Source organism: Lipophrys pholis, assembly GCF_963383615.2.
Source record: "Lipophrys pholis genome assembly, chromosome: 2".
Classification (NCBI taxonomy): domain Eukaryota; kingdom Metazoa; phylum Chordata; class Actinopteri; order Blenniiformes; family Blenniidae; genus Lipophrys; species Lipophrys pholis.
The window spans coordinates 39,484,542-39,499,459 of NC_137636.1; the positions used below are offsets into that span (position 1 = coordinate 39,484,542).

The window sequence follows — 14,918 nt, forward strand, 5'->3', positions numbered from 1 at the left end:
AGGAGAAGGTGAACCTTCCTCCTGATCCTCGGAGAACTTTAACCTGAAGGTACCGTCTCCATGGTACCGTCAGGTAACAAAACGCTGCAGTCCTTTCTCTGGTTACCACAGCAACAGAAACACTGGTGATATTAGTTAATGCTACCGTGGAATAGAAACACAAATCAGTAGGTGGTTGGTTGGTAAACAATGTCTGCCGCTCTACTAGACCCAACCTGAAATACTAACCTCGTAACCCATTATAGTTCAGGGCCTCCAGCTGGAGAACGGCGGCGGTGTTAGAACAGCGCAGAGGGAAAAGGAGAGGCGTCGTAAATAAAAACCAGTAGAACATAAACATAAAATAAGCAACGTGCAACCGTGTTCAATGTAAATGCGTCTTCATTTTATTAAGGTCACATGCAAAATGGTATTTCTTTTATTACTGAGAGAACTCTACAAGGTGTTACTTTCTGTGCCAGAATCACAGACAAGGCCCTTCCAAGGCCCTTCCAAGGCCCTTCCAAGGCCCTTCCAAGGCCCTTCCAAGGTACGATCAGGTCAGAACTGATCATATTCCACTGGACGGCTTAACGTGAGAACTCCACTCCAGACATGCTGTCCTCCGTAGAACATGGGAACCCTTCCTGGCGTATATTAGATCAAATGTTTCCACTATTCTTCTTTGTGCCATAGACACAAGTTGTTGTTGTTGTTGTTTTATTTTGATCCATTTTCTTTTTTTCTATTTTGTTTGTGTACTCACCAACTCTTTCTTTACTGATGCAGTTGTTTAGTACATGATGTCTATCCTGACCTGGACTGTTTATCATAATGTATACATGAGCCAAGTGTGTTTGTGTTTTGGTAAGTTGTTAAAAACCTAATAAAGATATTTCTCAAAAGATAAATGTCATAATCTTCCAGATGTCCGATTTGTAGTAAATATAAACACTGATGTTGATGAAATGGTGCCACTTTTATTCCCTCTCATTGACACCTGCTGGAACGGAGCCAGTTTTCATCATGAATGACTGAAGTTCCCCTCAGTAGTCTGTTGACTTTCCAGTCTGTTGACTTTCCAGTCTGTTGACTTTTCAGTCTGTTGACTTTCCAGTCTGTTGACTTTTCAGTCTGTTGACTTTTCCTGAACAATTTTCTTACATGTTCACTCTTCTGACCTTTAACCTGTGGCCACCAGGTTAGTGATAATTAGACTGATAATTAGGGACAGGGCCGATCCGACCCAGTATCAGTATCGGGTTCTAATCCCAACGTAACTCATGGATCCATGATCCATGAGCATGATCCATAAAAAGCTTCCTCTTTGATAGAGCTTCTCATTAGGAATAAAATAGGAGCACTAAGTTGAGCTGCTCTAGGCCTAGACTGCTGAGGGGATTTCCTCTCTCCCGTTAAAGGGAGGAACTCTACATTTGGAGCTTCTGTTTCTTGTCTTTCTTTCTTTCTCTCTGTGTAACAACATTACTGGAGCCACCAGATCCTGACAGGAGGGGAGCAGGATCCAGGGGATCAGACCCAAGACTCCCAGAGTGGACTTACCACGGTCCTACTACCCGACCCCCCCACAGCACCGGGACCCCCCCACAGCACCGGGACCCCCCCCACAGCACCGGGACCCCCCCACAGCACCGAGACCCCCCCCACAACGGCACGGCCCTTAAACTCCAGACTGAGATTAGTTCATCATCAGACCAACGCTCATCATAGACTTTTCTTAGTATTTGTACTTCTCTGGCCTGTCTGCCTCTCTCTCTCTCTTCTATTCCTCTCTCTCTCTTCTATTCCTCTCTCTCTCCCTCTTCTATTCCTCTCTCTCTCTCTCTCTCTTCTATTCCTCTCTCTCTCCCTCTTCTATTCCTCTCTCTCCCTCTTCTATTCCTCTCCCTCTCCCATTCCTCTCTCTCTCCCTCTTCTATTCCTCTCGCTCTCTCTCCCTCTTCTATTCCTCTCTCTCTCTCTCTTCTATTCCTCTCTCTCTCTCTCTCTCTCTCTTCTATTCCTCTCTCTCTCTCTCTTCTATTCCTCTCTCTCTCCCTCTTCTATTCCTCTCTCTCTCTCTCTTCTATTCCTCTCTCTCTTCTATTCCTCTCTCTCTCCCTCTTCTATTCCTCTCTCTCTCTCTCTCTCTCTTCTATTCCTCTCTCTCTCCCTCTTCTATTCCTCTCTCTCCCTCTTCTATTCCTCTCCCTCTCCCATTCCTCTCTCTCCCTCTTCTATTCCTCTCTCTCTCTCTCTCTCTTCTATTCCTCTCTCTCTCTCTTCTATTCCTCTCCCTCTCTCTCTTCTATTCCTCTCTCTCTCTCTCTTCTATTCCTCTCTCTCTCTCCTATTCCTCTCTCTCTCCCTCTTCTATTCCTCTCTCTCTCCCTCTTCTATTCCTCTCTCTCTCTCTCTCTTCTATTCCTCTCTCTCTCTCCCATTCCTCTCTCTCTCCCTCTTCTATTCCTCTCTCTCTCCCTCTTCTATTCCTCTCTCTCTCCCTCTTCTATTCCTCCCTCTCTCTCTCTTCTATTCCTCTCTCTCTCCCATTCCTCTCTCTCTCCCTCTTCTATTCCTCTCTCTCTCCCTCTTCTATTCCTCTCTCTCTCCCTCTTCTATTCCTCTCTCTCTCCCTCTTCTATTCCTCTCTCTCCCTCTTCTATTCCTCTCTCTCTCCCTCTTCTATTCCTCTCTCTCTCTCTCTCTCTCTCTTATATTCCTCTCTCTCTCTCTCTCTTCTATTCCTCTCTCTCTCCCTCTTCTATTCCTCTCTCTCTCCCTCTTCTATTCCTCTCTCTCCCTGTCCTATCCCATGTACTTCTCCCCCCAACCGGTCAAGGCGGATGCCCCCCCCCCCCCCCCCCACCCTTCCAGAGTCTAGGCTCCGCCCCCTTTCTTCCTGAAGAGGGACTTCTTATGAACTGTTCTTCCTGAGAGGGAGTTCTTCCTGGTTTCCTCTGTTGCTTGTTCCATCTGCTGCTCTGGAAGGTTTAGTTGGGTTCTGTTGTTCTCTATCATTGTAAGAGGTTCTGGAAGGTTTAGTTGGGTTCTGTTGTTCTCTATCATTGTAAGAGGTTCTGGAAGGTTTAGTTGGGTTCTGTTGTTCTCTATCATTGTAAGAGGTTCTGAGATGTTTGTTGATGTGATTTAGAGCTTTACAAATAAAACTGAATTGAATTGAATTGAATGATCCTGGTCTGCTCCATGATCCTGGTCTGCTCCATGATCCTGGTCTGCTCCATGATGCTGGTCTGCTCCATGATCCTGGTCTGATCCATGATCCTGGTCTGCTCCATGATCCTGGTCTGATCCATGATCCTGGTCTGCTTCATGGTGCTGAAATGATCCCCAGTGTTTCCCTGCTGCTGCTCTGCTCGCTGGCTGCAAACTGTGGACTGGATTTCCTGAAGGGAGGCGGGTCTCAATGAGACCAGGAGGAATGAGGCAGGAAATCCAGTCCACAGTTTGCAGCCAGCGAGCAGGCTAGGGAAGTAGCACTGTGCTATCCAACTTTTCATGGCAACATGTTGCTGTTTGGAGGGATTTTACACTCAAAACACCACAAAGCAACACAGCAACGTGGATGTTAGCAGAGCAATGCAGCAACGTGGATGTTAGCAAAGCAACACAGCAACTTGCAATGTTAGCAAAGCAACACAGCAACGCAGCAATGTTTGCAATGCAGCAACGTTTGCAATGCAGCAACGTGCAATGTTAGCAAAGCTGTAGTACAGCTAGGCGGGGCTCTGCAGCCAGACGTCAGCGTTTTAAAACTCCTGGGCTACGTCCCAATTGTCCCTCCTGTCTCCTTATCGATCCACTCCTCCGTCACCCCAGAAGTGCTGTGTTTGGCGGCCATGATAAGGACCATCTGAATTCTCAATAAGCAAAGGAAAGGAGGCTCGTTGCTTCCTTTAGAACCTCCTTTAACCTAGGAACCACTGATGCTTCCTTTAGAACCTCCTTTAGCTTAGGAACCACTGATGCTTCCTTTAGAACCTCCTTTAGCTTAGGAACCACTGATGCTTCCTTTAGAACCTCATTTAGCCTAGGAACCACTGATGATTCCTTTAGAACCTCCTTTATCCTAGGAACCACTGATGCTTCCTTTAGAACCTCCTTTATCCTAGGAACCACTGATGCTTCCTTTAGAACCTCCTTTAGCCTAGGAACCACTGATGCTTCCTTTAGAACCTCCTTTAGCCTAGGAACCACTGATGCTTCCTTTAGAACCTCCTTTAGCATAGGAACCACTGATGCTTCCTTTAGAACCTCCTTTATCCTAGGAACCACTGATGCTTCCTTTAGAACCTCCTTTAGCCTAGGAACCACTGATGCTTCCTTTAGAACCTCCTTTAGCCTAGGAACCACTGATGCTTCCTTTAGAACCTCATTTAGCATAGGAACCACTGATGCTTCCTTTAGAACCTCCTTTATCCTAGGAACCACTGATGCTTCCTTTAGAACCTCCTTTAGCCTAGGAACCACTGATGCTTCCTTTAGAACCTCCTTTATCCTAGGAACCACTGATGCTTCCTTTAGAACCTCCTTTAGCCTAGGAACCACTGATGGTTCCTTTACCAAAGGAGACCAGCTCATGTTCCCCCACAATTCCTTGTGACGACAACATTTAAAGGAACCCGCTCATCGGAGCGTTCAGGGAAACTCAGGATGACTGAAAAAGGAGCAGATCATGTAAGTTACCAGAGTAATAATCTGCCTAGAACAACTTGAAATCATCTAGAACCCAGATGAACTTTTTGTAGTTCATTTTCAGAAACTCAGTGGCTCAGTAGCTCTTTCCCACCATGGTAGACGTCACTAACGTGATCACCTTTCCTTAACTCCTTTAGGAAGTCTCCTAACACCTTTCCTTAACTCTGTGATGTCATCCAGGGTTTAAGGTAAAGATAAGGAGGTAGGAGGGACTTTTCGGACGTACTCCAGCTCTGGGAGGAGAACAGCTCTGACATCAGAACAATGAGCAGCAGCTCCTCCAGGCTGTCAGCAGGAGATTCACACCTCCGTGAAGCTGCGTCCTACTCCACGCTAAACTCCCTGAAAATAGTCCCAATGGTTGGAGCTGCGTTAGAGCTGGAAACATTGTGTTGCTGCTGCCTTGCTCAAGAGTTTCCCCAGGGATTAATAAAGTCATTCTGAGGTTCTAAAGATAGAACTAGTTTATTATGAGATGATGACGTCACGCAGACCCCCACATTGTCCACATGGAACTAAAATACTTTGTACTGCTTCTTTTCTGACCTGATACTAACCTCAAGTTGTCTTTAGAGAGAGTACATGTATACATTAGTACATTTCATACTTTACTGTAGAGAGGAGTTTATTACAGCCTCATATAAAATCAATAATAATAATAATAATATAAAAGCAAACAGCTCTGCTATCAGGATAATATCGGTATCGGCAGAAATCCACATTCAGGTATCGGGATCGGATTGGAAGTGAAAAAACGTGGATCGGTGCTTCCCTTCACCAGGTATGAAATATTAAGGGCTATCGATTGATTTCTGTCTTTCAATATTATGTTCATCAACAAATGTCACTGTTTTTTTGAGTGTTTTTCTTTTTTGGACGAGTCGACTAGTTTTTTATTCCACGTAGAAATTAGTCCCCAAGAACATCCCTCGTCTAAATACATGTACATGAGTAAACACATCCAGTGATGTAGAACTAAATGAATCTAGAGCTGAACTACATTCGTACTGATCTTGTTGCTTAAATAAAGTTGAAGTTTTTACATCATTACAGCTCAGATGGAGATGGAGGTAACAGAGGAAGAGGAAGAGCTCGTCCTGTAGTATTGGTCCACTCAGCAGCCTGGGGAGGCACCAAGAGTAATGCTGACGTTGTAAATATTCACTTCCTTGGAGAGCTGCAGTTCAATTCCAAAGACAGCGGTTCATAAAGAGGACCATCGGATCTGACCATCGGATCTGACCATCGGATCTGACCATCGGATCTGACCATCGGATCTGACCATCTCCTCACACACCGCAGTATTGCCCGTGTGAGAAAAGTTCTATTTTCTCTGTTCACATTGATTTCTGGAAGCTCTTTTTCAGAAGAAAGTTCCATTTTCCAGAATCTGAAGGTTCTTGTGGTGTCACCAGGGATGCCTGCAGAAAGCCTGGTAACACCTCCCAAACTCCCATCATGTGTTGGAACGCAGGAGGGAAGCAGAGAACAAACCTCCACAAACCACAGCTGGAACAACAAGCAGCGAGTCAACACACCTGCAGAGTCCAGCAGCTCTTACCTGATCAGAGACGAAAACAGAGGTGGACTGAGTCCAATCAGAGGACGGCCTTCGTCTGCACGGGCCTGAGCGGCGGCAGGAAGCAGGCAGACAGAAGAAGATCCTCCCAGCAGAGGCCAAAAGCAGGAAAGAAGAGAGGAGGTTTGTTAGAGGCGCAGCAGCAGCAGGAGGTGGAGGAGGAGGTGGAGGAGGTGAGATCAGAAGCTCTGGCGCTCCGGCCAGGGTGGCACATTCTGGGAGCGCCGGCGAAATGCCACACCTGGAGGGTGTAGCGCAGAGCTAATGAAAGAGCTGCAGAATGGAGGACCTCTGGAATGAGCAGCCGTTTGAGAAGAGAGTGTCTCTGCACACACACTCACTTGTGATCAAGAACTATTCCTGCCCTTTCACTTCCACATCAAGGAGCACTGAACACGTGTTCCAGATCATCTGCTCGAGGATTAATCAGGTTTCCATCGCTAACCTGCTGCGGGGTTTGATTCTTTTAGATTAAACCTTTTTCTATTTAATCCCGTGAAGAACTTGTATAAATGCTAAATATATCAGTGAGTACTTCAGATGTTGTTGATATCCCAGAAGAGATTTAAGAAACATAAAAGATCTCATATTAAGTTGCAGTGATGAGATCAAGGTGAGAAAGTAAATCAACAATTATCTAATATAAGTGATGAATAAGTTCAATTTCACTGATTCAAACTCGAAACACTTGGTACATTTCTTTATCTTTGATCGTGGACGTTTTCTGATCAGAATTTATTCTTTATTTAAATTTTTTGACATTTTATATCTGGAAATTGTAAAACAAAAAAACTAAATATCATCAGAGGAACTATATTGAATAACTGGGCTGACATGCAGCCGGGAATATTGTTTTTCTTTTGCATTTGTGCAGCGCGTCTTTGTAAATATTCTGTCCTAAGTGATCAGTATAAGATGTTACGTCTCAATGTTACCTGGTATTCTTGTTGTCTTCTGTTAAAGCGCTGCAGCTGAAGCAGTAAAGTCAGAAATGGGTTTTATGATGTGACTTTATGGAAGAACCAAGATAAACTCACATGTTGATTCTGCTTCTACGGTCCTGAATTCACTGTTGGTCAGAATGAAAGCTCCTGGGTCCATGTGCTGGGAACTGGGACAGCGACGAGTTGGAAAAGTCCCATTTCCCACTTTACACCAGACAATCACATAAATTAAAACAAAAACTCTCCCTGGATCCACTGCAGAGCCTCTTTATCTTGGGACACATTGTTTCTCCACACATGGAATAAAAAGGGAGAGAACCTGAAAGTCAGTTTTCTGCTGTGATGATGCGAGACGCAAGAGCCCAGAGGCGAGACGCGAGAGCCCAGAGGCGAGAGGCGAGAGGCGAGAGCCCAGAGGCGAGAGCCCAGAGGCGAGACGCGAGAGCCCAGAGGCGAGAGGCGAGAGCCCAGAGGCGAGAGCCCAGAGGCGAGAGCCCAGAGGCGAGAGGCCAGAGCCCAGAGGCGAGACGCAAGAGCCCAGAGGCGAGACGCAAGAGCCCAGAGGCGAGAGGCCAGAGCCCAGAGGCGAGAGGCGAGAGGCGAGAGCCCAGAGGCCAGAGGCCAGAGACGAGGCGCGAGAGCCCAGAGGCGAGACGCGAGAGCCCAGACGCGAGAGCCCAGAGGCGAGACGCGAGAGCCCAGAGGCGAGAGGCCAGAGCCCAGAGGCGAGACGCGAGAGCCCAGAGGCGAGAGGCGAGAGCCCAGAGGCGAGAGCCCAGAGGCGAGAGCCCAGAGGCGAGAGGCGAGAGCCCAGAGGCGAGAGGCGAGAGCCCAGAGGCGAGAGGCCAGAGCCCAGAGGCGAGAGGCCAGAGCCCAGAGGCGAGACGCAAGAGCCCAGAGGCGAGAGGCGAGAGCCCAGAGGCGAGAGGCCAGAGCCCAGAGGCGAGAGGCCAGAGCCCAGAGGCGAGAGGCCAGAGCCCAGAGGCGAGAGGCCAGAGCCCAGAGACGAGGCGCGAGAGCCCAGAGGCGAGACGCGAGAGCCCAGAGGCGAGAGGCCAGAGCCCAGAGGCGAGACGCGAGAGCCCAGAGGCGAGAGGCGAGAGCCCAGAGGCGAGAGCCCAGAGGCGAGAGGCGAGAGCCCAGAGGCGAGAGCCCAGAGGCGAGAGGCGAGAGCCCAGAGGCGAGAGGCCAGAGGCGAGACGCGAGAGCCCAGAGGCGAGAGGCCAGAGCCCAGAGGCGAGACGCAAGAGCCCAGAGGCGAGACGCAAGAGCCCAGAGGCGAGAGGCGAGAGCCCAGAGGCGAGAGGCCAGAGCCCAGAGGCGAGAGGCCAGAGCCCAGAGGCGAGAGCCCAGAGGCGAGAGGCCAGAGCCGAGACGCGAGAGCCCAGAGGCGAGAGGCGAGAGCCCAGAAGCGAGAGGCCAGAGGCCAGAGGCGAGGCGCGAGAGCCCAGAGGCGAGAGGCCAGAGCCCAGAGGCAAGACGCGAGAGCCCAGAGGCGAGACGCGAGAGCCCAGAGGCGAGAGGCCAGAGCCCAGAGGCGAGAGGCCAGAGCCCAGAGGCCAGAGCCCAGAGGCGAGACGCGAGAGGCCAGAGGCGAGACGCGAGAGCCCAGAGGTGAGAGGCGAGAGGCGAGAGCCCAGAGGCGAGAGCCCAGAGGCGAGACGCGAGAGCCCAGAGGCGAGAGGCGAGAGCCCAGAGGCGAGAGCCCAGAGGCGAGAGCCCAGAGGCGAGAGCCCAGAGGCGAGAGGCCAGAGCCCAGAGGCGAGACGCAAGAGCCCAGAGGCGAGACGCAAGAGCCCAGAGGCGAGACGCAAGAGCCCAGAGGCGAGAGGCCAGAGCCCAGAGGCCAGAGGCCAGAGACGAGGCGCGAGAGCCCAGAGGCGAGACGCAAGAGCCCAGACGCGAGAGCCCAGAGGCGAGACGCGAGAGCCCAGAGGCGAGAGGCCAGAGCCCAGAGGCGAGACGCGAGAGCCCAGAGGCGAGAGGCGAGAGCCCAGAGGCGAGAGGCGAGAGGCCAGAGGCGAGAGGCCAGAGGCGAGACGCGAGAGGCCAGAGGCGAGAGGCCAGAGCCCAGAGGCGAGACGCAAGAGCCCAGAGGCGAGACGCAAGAGCCCAGAGGCGAGAGGCGAGAGCCCAGAGGCGAGAGGCCAGAGCCCAGAGGCGAGAGGCCAGAGCCCAGAGGCGAGAGGCCAGAGCCCAGAGGCGAGAGGCCAGAGCCCAGAGGCCAGAGGCCAGAGACGAGGCGCGAGAGCCCAGAGGCGAGACGCGAGAGCCCAGAGGCGAGAGGCCAGAGCCCAGAGGCGAGACGCGAGAGCCCAGAGGCGAGAGGCGAGAGCCCAGAGGCGAGAGCCCAGAGGCGAGAGGCGAGAGCCCAGAGGCGAGAGGCCAGAGGCGAGACGCGAGAGCCCAGAGGCGAGAGGCCAGAGCCCAGAGGCGAGACGCAAGAGCCCAGAGGCGAGACGCAAGAGCCCAGAGGCGAGAGGCGAGAGCCCAGAGGCGAGAGGCCAGAGCCCAGAGGCGAGAGGCGAGAGCCCAGAGGCGAGAGGCCAGAGCCCAGAGGCGAGAGGCCAGAGCCCAGAGGCGAGAGCCCAGAGCCGAGACGCGAGAGCCCAGAGGCGAGAGGCGAGAGCCCAGAGGCGAGAGGCCAGAGGCCAGAGGCGAGGCGCGAGAGCCCAGAGGCGAGAGGCCAGAGCCCAGAGGCAAGACGCGAGAGCCCAGAGGCGAGACGCGAGAGCCCAGAGGCGAGAGGCCAGAGCCCAGAGGCGAGAGGCCAGAGCCCAGAGGCGAGAGGCCAGAGGCCAGAGCCCAGAGGCGAGAGCCCAGAGGCGAGACGCGAGAGGCCAGAGGCGAGACGCGAGAGCCCAGAGGCGAGACGCGAGAGCCCAGAGGCGAGAGGCGAGAGGCGAGAGCCCAGAGGCGAGAGCCCAGAGGCGAGAGGCGAGAGCCCAGAGGCGAGGCGCGAGAGCCCAGAGGCGAGAGGCCAGAGGCGAGAGGCCAGAGCCCAGAGGCGAGACGCGAGAGCCCAGAGGCGAGAGGCGAGAGCCCAGAGGCGAGACGCGAGAGGTGAGAGCCCAGAGGCGAGAGCCCAGAGGCGAGACGCGAGAGCCCAGAGGCGAGAGGCCAGAGCCCAGAGACGAGGCGCGAGAGCCCAGAGGCGAGGCGCGAGAGCCCAGAGGCGAGACGCGAGAGCCCAGAGGCGAGACGCGAGAGCCCAGAGGCGAGACGCGAGAGCCCAGAGGCGAGAGGCCAGAGCCCAGAGGCGAGACGCGAGAGCCCAGAGGCGAGAGGCGAGAGCCCAGAGGCGAGAGGCCAGAGCCCAGAGGCGAGACGCGAGAGCCCAGAGGCGAGAGGCCAGAGCCCAGAGGCGAGAGGCGAGAGCCCAGAGGCGAGAGGCGAGAGCCCAGAGGCGAGGCGCGAGAGCCCAGAGGCGAGGCGCGAGAGCCCAGAGGCGAGAGGCCAGAGCCCAGAGGCGAGACGCGAGAGCCCAGAGGCGAGAGGCCAGAGCCCAGAGGCGAGAGGCCAGAGCCCAGAGGCGAGAGGCCAGAGCCCAGAGGCGAGAGGCCAGAGCCGAGACGCGAGAGCCCAGAGGCGAGAGGCGAGAGCCCAGAGGCGAGAGGCCAGAGGCCAGAGGCGAGGCGCGAGAGCCCAGAGGCGAGAGGCCAGAGCCCAGAGGCAAGACGCGAGAGCCCAGAGGCGAGACGCGAGAGCCCAGAGGCGAGAGGCCAGAGCCCAGAGGCGAGACGCGAGAGGCCAGAGGCGAGACGCGAGAGCCCAGAGGCGAGACGCGAGAGCCCAGAGGTGAGAGGCGAGAGGCGAGAGCCCAGAGGCGAGAGCCCAGAGGCGAGAGGCGAGAGACGAGGCGCGAGAGCCCAGAGGCGAGGCGCGAGAGCCCAGAGGCGAGACGCGAGAGCCCAGAGGCGAGACGCGAGAGCCCAGAGGCGAGAGGCCAGAGCCCAGAGGCGAGACGCAAGAGCCCAGAGGCGAGAGGCGAGAGCCCAGAGGCGAGAGGCCAGAGCCCAGAGGCGAGACGCGAGAGCCCAGAGGCGAGAGGCCAGAGCCCAGAGGCGAGAGGCGAGAGCCCAGAGGCGAGAGGCGAGAGCCCAGAGGCGAGGCGCGAGAGCCCAGAGGCGAGGCGCGAGAGCCCAGAGGCGAGAGGCCAGAGCCCAGAGGCGAGACGCGAGAGCCCAGAGGCGAGAGGCCAGAGCCCAGAGGCGAGAGGCCAGAGCCCAGAGGCGAGACGCGAGAGCCCAGAGGCGAGAGCCCAGAGGCGAGACGCGAGAGCCCAGAGGCGAGAGGCCAGAGCCCAGAGGCGAGACGCGAGAGCCCAGAGGCGAGAGCCCAGAGGCGAGAGCCCAGAGGCGAGAGCCCAGAGGCGAGACGCGAGAGCCCAGAGGCGAGACGCGAGAGCCCTGGGGCGAGAGGTGAGAGCCCAGGGGCGAGAGGCCAGAGCCCAGAGGCGAGAGGCGAGAGCCCTGGGGCGAGAGGTGAGAGCCCAGGGGCGAGAGCCCAGAGGCGAGACGCGAGAGCCCAGAGGCGAGACGCGAGAGCCCAGAGGCGAGAGGCCAGAGCCCAGAGGCGAGACGCGAGAGCCCAGAGGCGAGAGGCGAGAGCCCAGAGGCGAGAGGCCAGAGGCGAGGCGAGAGGCAAGAGCCCAGAGGCGAGACGCGAGAGCCCAGAGGCGAGAGGCCAGAGCCCAGAGGCGAGACGCGAGAGCCCAGAGGCGAGAGGCGAGAGCCCAGAGGCGAGGCGCGAGAGCCCAGAGGCGAGAGGCCAGAGCCCAGAGGCGAGACGCGAGAGCCCAGAGGCCAGAGCCCAGAGGCGAGACGCGAGAGCCCAGAGGCGAGACGCGAGAGCCCAGAGGCGAGACGCGAGAGCCCAGAGGCGAGAGCCCAGAGGCGAGAGCCCAGAGGCGAGAGCCCAGAGGCGAGAGCCCAGAGGCGAGAGCCCAGAGGCGAGACGCGAGAGCCCAGAGGCAAGACGCGAGAGCACAGAGGCGAGAGGCCAGAGCCCACAGGCGAGATGCGAGAGCCCTGGGGCGAGAGGCCAGAGCCCAGAGGCGAGAGGCGAGAGCCCAGAGGCGAGAGCCCAGAGGCAAGACGCGAGAGCACAGAGGCGAGAGGCGAGACGCGAGAGCCACACCCTCTTCACAAAGAGTGAACCTGCTTCAAACGACACGAAGCAGCAGGTGAGCCACGAGTTCACCTGCTGGGACTCCGTTTATCTTTCACACAGTAAACTGTGGGATTATTTTCCATGGACTGTTGTTGGATTGTCTCTGACGGGCATCGGCTTCAGTCAGTGTGACATTGTTTGAGGCATTTGTGGGATGAGCAAAGCAGAACAAGGCAGCTGAATCTGCTCCTCATGATGAACTTCAAGGAATTAAAACCAACAAGAAAAAGTCCTTTTTCTCAGACAAACAGATTTTCTTTGCTGCCATCTGGTGGATTGGATGACTGCAGTCAGGAGAAACATTTCATAAACCTCATTAAACAAGCCAGTTCTTCATGGGAGCAAAGCAGAGCTCTGCAGCGAGTCCCAGCAGCTCCTATCCACACCAGAGTGGCACCATGTAGAAATATAATAAAGAGATTTCAGCTGGAACAGAACTCTCTCTATCCAAAGCCTTTGCTTGGTGGTCAGGGTAAAACACCACTGGTTCATTGATCAAATTGATTTATAAAACCGTTTTGAATGATTCCTATTCATTGATGGAACCGTTTCCTTTGTCCAAACCAGGGTCAGTGGGCGGAGCCCCACAGAGACACTCACATCTGCAGGCTAGGTAAAGTCTATACAAGCAGGATTCAAACCAGGAACCCTCTTGTTATGAGGAGAGAGTACTAACCACTGATCCACCTAGCGCAAGCAGAAACACTGCGATCCACTTTCTGAAGTCAGACCTGAAGCGGTGACATCAAATATCGGTTCTAAGCCGTCAGACCGTCTGACTCAGCGATTAATGTGGCTTCAAACTGCCGCGGAAAGAAATTACAGCAGCGTTCTCTCTCGTCAAAAAGCTCCTGTTTTATGGAATGTTCCCCTCATGTGTGACATCGTCTTGTTCTGCTGGTTCTCCTCGTGGTTCTGATCTGTTGGTTCTGTGGCTCAGAGTGACGGTTTAACCACTGTCACCTCTTGTTCAGGGGGTTCTGTCACCACGGTTCCTGAGGAGACCTCTTGGTTTCCCATGTATTTGAATGAGAGGAGGGAGGAGGGAGGAAGATGGAGGAGGAAGATGGAGGAGGAGGGAGGAAGAGGGAGGAAGATGGAGGAGGAAGATGGAGGAGGAGGGAGGAAGAGGGAGGAAGAGGGAGGAGGAGGGAGGAAGAGGGAGGAAGATGGAGGAGGAGGGTGGAAGGAAGAGGGAGGCAGATGGAGGAGGAGGGAGGAAGAGGGAGGAAGATGGAGGAGGAGGGTGGAGGAGGGAGGAAGGCAGATGGAGGAGGAGGGTGGAGGAGGGAGGAAGGCAGATGGAGGAAGGAAGAGGGAGGCAGATGGAGGAGGAGGGAGGAAGAGGGAGGAAGAGGATTGTGGAGGAGGGAGGAAGAGGGAGAAAGATGGAGGAGGAGGGTGGAGGGAGGAAGAGGAGGGTGGAGGAGGGAGGAAGACGGAGGAAGACGGAGGAGGGAGGAAGAGGGAGGCGGAGGGATTCGGCGTTCGGAACTTTGACGGCCAATAAATGACACCCTGTTTCTCCTGTTCACCTCCTCCTACTGTTCTCCTCCTCCTCCTCCTCCTCCTGTTCTCCTCCTCCTCCTCCTCCTCCTCCTACTGTTCTCCTCCTCCTCCTCCTCCTCCTGTTCTCCTCCTCCTCCTCTTCCTCCTCCTCCTCCTGTTCTCCTGCTCCTCCTCCTCCTCCTGTTCTCCTCCTACTGTTCTCCTCCTCCTCCTCTCCTCCTCCTCCTGTTCTCCTCCTCTTCTCCTCCTCCTCCTCCTCCTCCTCCTGTTCTCCTCCTCCTGTTCTCCTCCTCCTCCTGTTCTCCTCCTCCTCCTCTTCTCCTCCTCCTCCTGTTCTCCTCCTCCTCCTGTTCTCCTCCTCCTCCTCCTCCTCCTGTTCTCCTCCTGTTCTCCTCCTGTTCTCCTCCTGCTCCTGTTCTCCTCCTCCTCCTTCTCCTTCTCCTCCTCCTCCTGTTCTCCTCCTCCTCCTGTTCTCCTCCTGTTCCTCCTGTTCTCCTCCTCCTCCTGTTCATCCTGTTCTCCTCCTCCGCCTGTTCCTCCTGTTTACCTCCTCCTCCTGTTCTCCTCCTCCTCCTGTCCTCCTCCTCCTCCTCCTCCTGTTCTCCTCCTCCTCCTGTCCTCCTGTTCTCCTCCTCCTCCTGTTCTCCTCCTCCTCCTCCTGTTCTCCTCCTCCTCCTCCTTCTCCTCCTCCTCCTCCTGTTCTCCTCCTCCTCCTGTTCTCCTCCTCCTCCTCCTCCTCCTCCTCCTGTTCTCCTCCTCCTCCTGGTCTGGTCGGTCCAGAAACCTTCAGTATTCTAAGTTTCTAGCTCCTCCTTGATTTTCCTCATTTGAATATTGGATCATAGGAGCTACATTCAGAATCTGCTGTGTCTGTGTGAGCTGGACTGGCTCCGCCCCTCCGATTGGCTAAACCCCCGATGACACTATATAGGGTTTGATTTCTGATTGGCTGCTTGGAGCAACACACTTTTTAAAAGCTGAAACAAGCCAGGGACAGAGAGGACAGACTGTCTTCA

General features: G+C 54.8%; 1 protein-coding gene across 3 annotated transcripts in view; it reads right to left on the minus strand.

The window, feature by feature from the left end:
* The window catches only part of pacsin3 (protein kinase C and casein kinase substrate in neurons 3), a 55,763-nt gene that overhangs the window by 35,321 nt on the left and 5,524 nt on the right, over window positions 1–14,918 (minus strand). The window contains exon 2 of one of the 3 annotated variants that reach the window (XM_080491182.1): window positions 6,260–6,324. The exons of the other annotated variants lie outside the window; for them this stretch is intronic. The gene's annotated coding sequence lies outside the window, so the exon portion shown is untranslated. The remainder of the gene's footprint in view (window positions 1–6,259; window positions 6,325–14,918) is intronic. 3 annotated transcript variants of the gene reach the window in all.